Source organism: Xyrauchen texanus, chromosome 48 (genome assembly GCF_025860055.1).
Source record: "Xyrauchen texanus isolate HMW12.3.18 chromosome 48, RBS_HiC_50CHRs, whole genome shotgun sequence".
NCBI lineage: Eukaryota > Metazoa > Chordata > Actinopteri > Cypriniformes > Catostomidae > Xyrauchen > Xyrauchen texanus.
This window is the reverse complement of record NC_068323.1, coordinates 9,528,112-9,537,778: the sequence shown is the minus strand read 5'-3', so window position 1 is coordinate 9,537,778 and position 9,667 is coordinate 9,528,112.

Here is a 9,667-nt window from a genome sequence, read left to right as displayed (position 1 = left end):
AATGATAGCATAATACATCATTTTGGCTTGCATTGAATGCTACATGCATCGTATGAACTGTAAAACATCATCAGATTGACAGGTCGTTGTTGTCGCAGGATGCATGAGACTATGCGGCCAAGGGGTCTGTGGTGTCGAGACGCCATTTTATGATGTGCTAGCATGTTTCAATACTTGCACACTCTTTATCTACACACTCAAAAGTGTGCGCTTTTCCATAACAAAAAAGTTCGAGATGCAGGGACAACGTCTATGTAGACAGAAATGCAGCTCATTAGATTTTGGAACACGTTCTCTCTCTTTTTGTCTATAAACTGCATGCTGGGATACAGATGCTGACACTGCATGCTGTCTGGACTTTTTTAATATAGCCACTACAGCAGGAATTTCTTTGAACTCCTCTTTATGATGGAAGCTCCTCATTTAATGATTTCATTGACATTTCCTGTTGCATTCTGCACAAGCCAAACAGTTCATTCGATCAGCATGCCTCTCATGTCATGCCCTGAGACATGTACTGTAGGTGTGGCCACATTTCTGGAAAAAGGCAAGAATTTGGGCAAGAAGTTATTTGGTAATATCTGAAGTATTTTGAGACTGCAAATGTTGTTTTTTGTATTGTTTGGTAGGTCACAGATGTATTCAAATCTGTTAGGAATGTCTTAGAAGAACTTCAGAGTTGTCATGAGAGGCTTCAGGAGCTTTGTATTTGCTTTGACTTATTAACGTTTACATTGTCTAACGTGGATGGATGGACTACACTTAGCGCTAACAGTGCTAACTCGTTAGCTTTACCCTTAAGCACAACATGCTAATCTCCAACAACAAAGCCGGTAATCAAACAAATAAACACTGTAAACTGTTAATCCGATTAGTTATTCCAAATTCTGTTCTTTGGTATTTAATCTCAAAGGGTCTTAACTGAGGTTACTTTTGCAGACACGGCAACCAACAAACCTGATTATGAGTTAAAGTGTCTAAGCTGGACTCAAATGGTGGCTTAGGCCCTTCACGATGGGCGCTGACCTAATTCACACCACTGCCAGGCTTCATAGATAACTGGTTTCTTTCTATACCACACAATAACTTGGCACTCTACAGGGTAAACAGTTTAGCATTGTCTGACATCGACATTGTGGATATAAAATCTTTCGTTACCAAGACTTAATATCTTATGTCATTTCACTTCTCCAGTAAATTGCTCTTGTTTTAAGAAGTTTTTGCAGAGTAAGCAAAAAGCGGGCTTGATTTGGCAGGAAAATTTAGGCTTCCATCAATCGTCCTTGCGTGTTTAGATCATGTTCGACAAAAAAGATGTTCCAGCAGCAGATATGCTACTTGCACAGACGACATCGTTTTAGAATATAAGTCTTGTAGGACTTTCTCTTACTATCAGTGAAGCTAGTCAGATCCGCCCTTATATGGTGATCACAGGCAACCATGATCATACCTCAAACCTTGAATTCATCTGCGCAGAAGAGCAGTGCCGAAGCAAAACAAAACAAAACGATGGTAAGCTGCAAGTAACTTGCAATTGTATGTTTCAGCCACAGATGTTGATAGAGCACACAGAATTACAAAGAGTTTGAGCTGATACTTACATTTTTGGATTCATTACCAACCATTTGGTCATTTGGCTCTTGTAGCATCCAGTCTGGGCTGTTGACAAGGGGGTAACCTGGAAAATTGCCACGTTACTGGGCTGGGGCCAGTTACACTTGGTACCCCACCACCCAAAAATGGGCAAAGGGATAAATCTTTTTTCAACAATTTCACAATCCATCCAAGAGTCAAAGTGTATAAAACTGTAATCAAAATGAACTGCTGTTTAATGCTTGCATCTTAAAAAAAGTTTTCTTTTTTTCTTTTAATAAAAATAGTTCTGGATGACATTTCAGCCATTCATTTTACCACTAATTTTAGTATTAACTCTCCCGCTGATTATTTTCATTATAAAGAAATTAGCAGACCTTTTATTGAATTTGCAGTTATGAATTCAGTGTACATGCGAGGTTGTCTTGTGTGGGCGAGTTTCACTCTTAATAACTTAACTCTTAATGCTTTATCCACAGCTAATAGTCCTGAGAAACATCTTACAAAAAAATATGCAGACAAAACCAGCCTCATGAGAGATGAAATGCACGAAAATGATGCTTTTATGCAAATATACACTCTCATGAACAGACTTTTTAATAACCCTGTACCATTTACAGAACATTTAAGAGACAACAAACCACTTGAAGTCACATTAAGAAGCATTAAAACTTGAAATTTTCCACCCAAAAGAATAGCTTAAAGTACCTTAAAGTTGAACATTCTGTCGTCATGTTGTTCCAAACCTATATGAATTTGTGTCATTAACAGAACACAAAAGGAAATCGTTAAATGAATGTCCCGTTGGCTGAATTTGATAAAAATGGTAGAACTGGCTAATTTTAACGGGTAATAAAGCACCCAAAAGTGTCTTAAAAGTAATCTATGCAACTCATGTGTCATATATTAAATATTCTTAAGGCATGCAATAACTTTAAGTGCAATTTGACTCGTTATTCTTTCTCAAATCGAATCAAATCATTAAAAAAGTACATAAAAAGCTCTAAAATCCAATATGGTGTCTGCAAAGCTAACATCAAACCTCAGTGGACCAATGTCAATTGACAATGTAGTATACTTCTGTTTGAAACATTTATACGTGCTAAATGCATACTGTTTTACAATTTTATAAAAATGGTTAGCAGCAGGCTGTACAGTGTATACTGCATCATATTCGGTAAGCAGTAAGCTAGCTTTGCTTTGTGAATCCTAAACTAGCCGTAACTTGTATGGCAGAGCAACACAGCAAAATGTGTTTGTGTTCTGTTAGGAATTCACATTAAAACCTGCCGTCTGAGTTACACTCACTGTACTGATGCACACTGTGCTTGGCATTCCCTGTAAAACTCTTAGCTTTGTTTTCCCATTTGGTTTCGGTATGTTAGCATCATTATTTTAGAAATGTTAGCCTGCAGCTATGGACATTGTTTGCCCAGGTCAGCTTCCATTCGCCCACAGACACTTTTAAAGACAACTACAAACATCTCAAAAACATAAATCATCTCAGAGAGCGGTGCTTGCTGTTCAAAAAGGTGTCAAAAGCCAATAAACAGATGAACTTTCTGACATCATTTACTGAGTTTAATAGTGCTAAATGTGCACAACATTCTTTCATTTATGGAACACCATAATCTCTTTTTTCAGGCCTAGCGCATTCATCATAAAAGTAGCAATCGTTCGTTTTAGTCTGATCTTTTCAATCCAGAAAAATCATCAATCATTTTTTTAAATTTCTGCTTTTGTATTACACAGAAGCAAAGAAGTCATCCAGGTTTGTATGGACCCCTTTAGAGAATATGGAGGGAAAAAAAAAATTCTCCCCAATTTGGAATGCCCACTTCCCAATGCGCTCTAAGTCCTCTTGGTGGCGTAGTGACTCGCCTCAATCCGGGTGGGGGAGGACGAATCTCAGTTGCCTCCACGTCTGAGACCGTCAATCCTCGCATCTTATCACGTGGCTTGTTGAGCACGTTACCGCAGAGACGTAGCGCGTGTGGAGGCTTCACGCTATTCTCTGCGGCATCCACGCACAACTCACCACACGCCCCACCGAGAGAGAGGGAACCACATTATAGTGACCATGTGGATGTAACTCTACCCTACCTAGCAACTGGGTCACTTTGGTTGCTTAGGAGATCTGGCTTGAGTCACTCAGCACGCCCTGCATTCAAATTCATGACTCCAGGGGTGGTAGTCAGCATCAATACTCGCTGAGATACCCAGGCCCCCTTTCATTTTGTAAATAATTTTGCGTTCCCACACAAAAAGATTTGTGTTCCCTTGCAATAAGTATTTCATTCCCTTACAATACATTTTACGTTCACTCCATTATAATATGCATCTATCCCTTATGATAATTAATCATGGTTTACTACAGTAACTATAGTACAACACAGAACCTTATGGTTTTTGTAGAAAAACCATATTAACTACAACGTTCGCCATGGTTAAACTATAGCAACTTTAGTTTAACTATGGAATTTGTAGTACAACCATAACCCCAAAATGATCCTCTTGAGACCCGAGTGGGACTAATTAAATTAAACTGTTTTACTTTTTCAATATAAAAAATGCACAGTAATATAGTCTTAATGAAAAACTAGTGCTATTGTCCACTATAGAGGTCATTGTGTTAAACAGTGTGCCATTTTGTGAAAAATTGCTCAAACTTAATAAAAATGGCATATCATATGAAACTAGAGACTAATATTTTGACTCAAACATGTTTCAATGTAAAACCTTAATTAGGTATCCTACCAGATGTAGTTTTGTTGCCGTTTGTTGGCGTCCAACGACAAACTCTGCTGCGTTTGTCTCTGCCATGTTGTTTTGTCACATGACTCAGTACATAGAAAGTTTAACCCTTTTCTGACAGCCCAGAGTCTTCTGAACTGAGATCAGTCAGTTTAAATACATTTAAATAATGAGTTTTGGATAGCGAAGACAAAACACAATGTCCACGCAGAAGGACGTGGGGTCGCATGAGGTTGTAGTAAAACAATTAATATTTAAAGTGATTTATATTACCATAGTTTTGGTTTTCCTGTATAATATCTATTAGTTTTAATATGAAATCATGGTTAAAATATGGATTTCCTGTATTATTGCTATTGCTAACCCATGGTTAATTTCTCTGAGGGAATGAAAAACCATACTTCTACCATAAATTAACCATTGTGTTACTATTGTAAAACTATAGTAACCATGTATTTTTAGGCAGAATAATACAAATTGTATTGCAATAGTTTTGGATTTCTTACATCATTACTATGGTTTCAATATGAAAATCATAGTTAAAATATGGTTACTGTTGTAAAGGGATGAAAAATTTATTGCGAGGGAATGCTAAACCTTTTTTGAGGGAACGCACATTTTTTCTGTCCTTCTCTGTGGGATTGTCGTGCAGAGAGGACGGAGGAAAATTGATGTGATGAAGTGCATTTTACAGAGTGTGTGTGCCATCACTCAGACCAATAAACACAAGCACCTGAGGGATTGCATCTATCAAAACCTGAGAAGAGAGAGGGAGAAAGAGATGTTTGCATGCTAATTGACAAGCACGTTTCTCACGCAGAGAGTGAAACCATCTCTGATCTATCTATCATTTAATTTATAAAGCCTATAGAAAAACTGTCAAAAGCTGAGAAGAAAGAAAGATGGGGTAACCACAGGAGATAAATTGCAACCTACAGCGCTCCTGGGAGAGTGAGAGCAGGACCTACCGTAACCAACAACTCTACCAGTAATTTATAGCAGGAAATCACACTTTTTGTCTCTATGCTGATGGACACTGTACAAACTACTAACCTACTTACAAACTTCAGTTTAATTCCAAAACCTGCATCAGAAATACAACACGGTGTCCGCAAAGTCGCAAACGATAGCATTCATTGTAGACGGCATTTGCAGCATTATTGATTATAATGGAAGCACTTTGCATTTGCAGAGCCGCTGTAAAACTGATGAAAAATGTCAATATTTCGTAGAGAGAGAACAAAACGTATACAAAATCAACCCGTCAGTAAACAAACAAGAACATTTTTTAAAAATGGATAAAACGGGGCCTGGGTAGCTCAGCGAGTATTGACGCTGGCTACCACCCTGGAGTCACGAGTTGGAATCCAGTGCATGCTGAGTGACTCCATCCAGGTCTCCTAAGCAACCAAATTGGCCCGGTTGCTAGGGAGGGTAGAGTCACATGGGGGAACCTCCTCGTGGAACGCTATAATGTGGTTCTTGCTCTGGGGTGGGGCATGTGGGGAGTTGTGCGTGGATGCCACAGAGAATACCATGAAGCCTCCAACGCATGTCACAGCGGTAATGTGCTCAACAAGCCACGTGATAAGATGCGCGGGTTGGCGGATTGAGGCGAGTCACTACGCCACCACAAGGACTTGGAACGCATTGGGAATTGGGCATGCCAAATTGGGGAGAAAACAAAACATAGAACAGGTGTAACTTCTTGATATTCTTGATACAAATTTCATATTTTCTCACTGCACAAAATAAATCACCCGTTCGAATGTCACCAGCTTCAACCAGGGCATCCAACTGCTTTTTAATGTCAGAGGTTATGAATGATTCCTCCAGCCTGGCCTGCAAGACTTTTCTAAGGTCATGAATGTGCAAAGCTATGGCCGTGCACAACAGAATGATCCTTCACTTGTGTGCACATCGTTAGATTCTGAACTTTGCTTCACAAACAAAACACTAACATTTGGGGTGACACATTTACTTTTAGCAGCATCCACGTGCTTTTTTGTATGAACATGCTGCGTGATGTCAGTGCGGCCTTCAAGGGTGATGGAAAAGAGAGTTCCACAAAAACTTGACCAGCCCAAAAAAAAAAATATCAATAAAATCATTACACCTTTCTCTGCAGTTAAGTTTGACCCACAAAAAAAGACAAATATCAATGTAAGTAAATACTTAGAAATGAACAACCCTGTTATTGTGCTGTTAATGAGTGAACAAACACCTTTGATGATGGAAATACAGCACAAAGAAACAGCATGTTTTAAAAGGGACAAAGGAAAAATACATATTGTAGAAATGTTCGAGAACCTTGGACAGACAGAGTAAATGACAAAACCAATTAGGATATTGGCAGGGACAGCCTTAGATAACAAGAGAGACGTATCAATAGGTGGATACCTTAAGGAAGATGAAAGACCCTCCGAGTGAAGGAGAGACCCCAACAACAGGCCCTCAACACTGAATGAGGGGCTATTTTTGGATCCAGTGTTGCCTGTAAACCACTTATGATTGCATTGCCTCTCCCTTTAAATTGTATAGCTGGGATGGCTTCCATCACATCGCTATGGCATCCACGAGTAGTCCAATGAGGGGTTTGTAACATCATTTGAGAGTCACAGAGAACAGACGTACCAATCTAACATATCCATTCTATAATTCGATCAAAATTAAGAAAATGTTCTTGTATATGATGGAAGGATGGTGAATACCTACACTTTTGCAAACTGCTTTTTACATTGCGCCAGTTTCCTGGTGAAATGAACAACAATGACTTTTATTCACTTTCACACATATCACGAGAAAATGATCACGAGTTTCACGAGTTAACAGGAGATTTTCAATTTGCATTTGTCATTTTGACTCTGTTCCTCACACAATGCTATCTTAAGACATCGAAACACTTTTGCTATACCGCATGACTTGTAAGGCAATTCATTTAAACATTTGCATTACATTATCAACCAACTTTACAAGCTTATTCGAAACCAATCAAATTGTGTGGTTGCTCAAGTGATGGAGCATTGCACTTGCGATGTAAAGGACCCCGCCCGTCCTTTACATCGCAAGTGCAATGCTCCATCACTTGAGCAACCACACCATTTGATTGGTTTCGAATAAGCTTGTAAAGTTTAAAGTTGAAGAGCATGCAAGTCAACATGTGAAGCAGCACAAAAAGCGAGGTTGCTTTAACAATTGTGTTTTTCATCTCACATTTGCTTTTTATGACACTATACACTAGGTTTAGGTTGAAGGTTTAGGATAGGGTGGTAGATTTTGTTCGATTAACTTGATTAACATTAAAAACCAAGAGAGAAAATTCTACTCACTTTTAGCGCCACCCAGTGGACATTTCACTTCGGAACCGCTGCAATACGTGCAATAAATCGCGTACTGCCATTTTGCAAAAATGCAGACAAAGAAACAATTTATTTTGAATAATTATGTAGTGTTTTCCTTGCCTTATTTACAACTTGGTACTTTGTTTTTATCCATCTGCTAAAAAATATTAAAAAACTTTTCCTGCACAAAATTTGTGCATTATTATTTATTTTTTTCACCATTTCATTCATTCATACAAATTTCATTCATTCAGCTTGTTACATTCTGTGTGCTGAAATGTACATTTCTCGACAGCTGTGGGCGAGATGCCACTAGCTTCCACAGGCAGGGTGGACAGTTGACATTTGACCCCTATGGAAACAGGGTCAAAGGTCACCAAGGTCACTAAGGATCAATGTGGCTTAATTACCTGCCCAAGCAAGCACATCCATCCATCCATCCATCCATCCATACAGCTATCATAATAAAATGGTTCTGTGATTAAATTTCTTCTGTAATTCTTCAGTTAATTGTTTCTAGCATCACAAACAGCAATAAGTGAATTACATCGCCCTCAGCGAGTATCATGTGAGCATGTCTGGGCATGTAGAAACACATCCTGCCTTTCTGCCCGACCATCAGGAGCATGCAAGGACAGCTGGTCTATCATCACACCCCTCCCCATCCACCCTTTCTCCTCCAGAACACCGGCCTGTGGCCACCAGTGCAGAACAATTATTTGTTGAATCCAAACTGACAGCCCTTTACCCTGAAAAATAAAGGCTGTGAATGTCTCGCTGACACAAACCTATTATTATAAACTTCTAGTATCCGACTAAATACCAAAAAAATACAATTCTGATCGTGTAATATACAAAGATAATTTCCAGACACCTTCTACAATGGCAGGACACACTTGGTGTTTAATTTATGCACACACACACATAAATGCAACTGGCAGGGAGCCACTGGCCCATATTTTGTCCTGACAAATTCTCCATCTGCCATCAATTATATGACAGAAATCCTGGGCATAAAAGTTTTAAATACTTTGATTTCATATAAACACCCCAATTTTACTCATTTACGATGCTAAATAAGATTCATCTTTAACTTAAATGTCATTTGTAAAAGCAATAGGCCTATGTGCATATTGCAAATAAGCAAAGACTAACTGATGTATCTGTTATGGCAGTAATTAATGATGCATTATTAAAATTGTATTAACTTTGAGTGATGATGTCATATAGAAATTCAATATAACAGCTACTGCCTTTTTAATTCCATAAAAATGAAAACTCAGACGAACAGGAAAATACCACATTTGATTAAAAATGAGGTCTGAAATGGGTTTGCTCTTAAATGATTATATTAATAATTAACTAAACTTTTGGAAAACAAAATTCAAGTAACTGTAAAAAGGCCCCTATAATCAAAAGACGATAGACATTTATAGAAGTATATGGGGCAGTGAATACATAACATGCTAATGACAGCTATCAGCATATTTTGTGAAAATGTGCATCAACATTTGTTATTATTAACTGATTTCTATATTACTATATTTTAGCTAATTATGTTGATCAAAATAATATAATGCAGCAATAATGGCGTTACTGCACAATACGCAATAATCAGTAAACTGGTGTTTCATATTGAAAACGGACATCATTGACTGGTACAATTGCGCTCTCTGGTGTTTGCTTGAAGAGCTGCAGTATTTTGCAAAGGCCGCCAACTTAATTCCCTCATGTTTTAAATGTGTTCATATTTTATACAAACTATATGGTTGTAACACTTACCTTTGCAAATGTTGATGCCCTATAATAAAAAGTCTTTCAGACTCTCCGCTGCAATATATTGGTAAGGAAATTATTCTTTGTATCAAACTAAAATAAGCCACAACACAATTGAAATAAGCCACTAACACAGCAGAAAAGCAACAACACCATAGAAATAAACCCCAACACAATGGAAATACAACACAACTAAATTAAGC